The sequence below is a fragment of the Microtus ochrogaster genome, linkage group LG1 (genome assembly GCF_000317375.1).
Source record: "Microtus ochrogaster isolate Prairie Vole_2 linkage group LG1, MicOch1.0, whole genome shotgun sequence".
Taxonomy (NCBI): Eukaryota; Metazoa; Chordata; class Mammalia; order Rodentia; family Cricetidae; genus Microtus; species Microtus ochrogaster.
The window spans coordinates 3,752,470-3,753,805 of record NC_022027.1 but is presented as its reverse complement, the minus strand read 5'-3'; positions in this window follow the sequence as shown (position 1 = coordinate 3,753,805).

Genomic DNA, 1,336 nt, shown 5'->3' with positions numbered 1-1,336 from the left:
TTTTTGAGACAGGGTTTCTCTGTGGCTTTGGAGCCTGTCCTGGAACTAGCTCTGTAGACCAGGCTGGTCTCGAACTCACAGAGATCCGCTTGCCTCTGCCTCCCGAGTGCTGGGATTAAAGGCGTGCGCCACCACCGCCCGGCTTGTCATGATAATCTTTAGGCTCTTTGACTGACAGGATCATTGCTCCTTGGGCCGCCCGTTTAGCAGTTAGGTCTGCCATCTGATTTCCTTTAGCCACAGCATCCGAGCTTTTTGGTGTCCTGGACAGTGTATGATGGCTACCTTCTTTGGCAAATGTATGGCCTCGAGGAGGCTCAAAATTTTTTCTTTATTTTTTATGTCTTTTCCTGCAGATGTTAACAGTCCTCTCTGTCTGTATATTGCCCCGTGTATATGGGCAGTGGCAGATGTACACCTGCTGTCAGTGTAGATGTTGATAGACTTCCCCTCTGCCATCGGTACAGCTTGTATCAAAGCCACAAGTTCAGCATTCCGGGCCAACAATCCTTCAGGGAGGCTACTGGCCCAGATCACTTGCTTCCCGTCCACCACTGCTGCCCCCGCCTTCTGCTTACCTTCAACCATGAAATTGCTGCTGTCCATATACCAGCTCGGACTCCCAGGCCAAGGCTGATTCTTCAGATCATTTTGTGTACCAGCTTCTTCTGCCAGAATGTCAACACAGTGATGGGTAGGTGAGGAGTCATCAGTCTTGGGCCCGTAGGGTAGCAGGATTGAGGACAGTAGGGGGAGCGAAGGTCACTGGTTCAGTCAACAACAGGCTTTGATCACCTATGGCAGGTTAGAGTAAACCTGATCTGGGCCTTCAACTTTGTAAGGAATGAGTCACTTGCCCTCTCCCCAGATCTACAGTTCGTAAGATATTGTTTCTGTCCAGTTGCTCCAATTACTATAGTCTCTGTATTCTTTAGCTTCCCCAATGGTTGTTTCAGCACAGAGTGCTCAGCCCCTGTGTCCACTAGAAAGTCCATAGGGATCCCCTCCACAGTCAGGGTTACCGTAGGCGTGGGGGAGGGGGTCCAAGTCCCATCCCCTCGAATCATCTTCTTCTAGGGCCAGTACCTTAGAGGCCCTTCCTTTCTTCTTTGTGCATTCTCTTGCACAATGTCCTTTTTCTTTGAATAAGCACATTGGTCTTTGTCCAAGGGGTGCTGATGTGGGGGTGATTTCTTTCTGATCTGTTGCTTTCATTGGTTAATTAATAAAGAAACTGCCTAGGCCCATTTGATAGGCCAACCCTTAGGTGGGTGGAGTAAACAGAACAGAATGCTGGGAGAAAGAAGCTGAGTCAGGAGTCGCCATGATTCTCCCA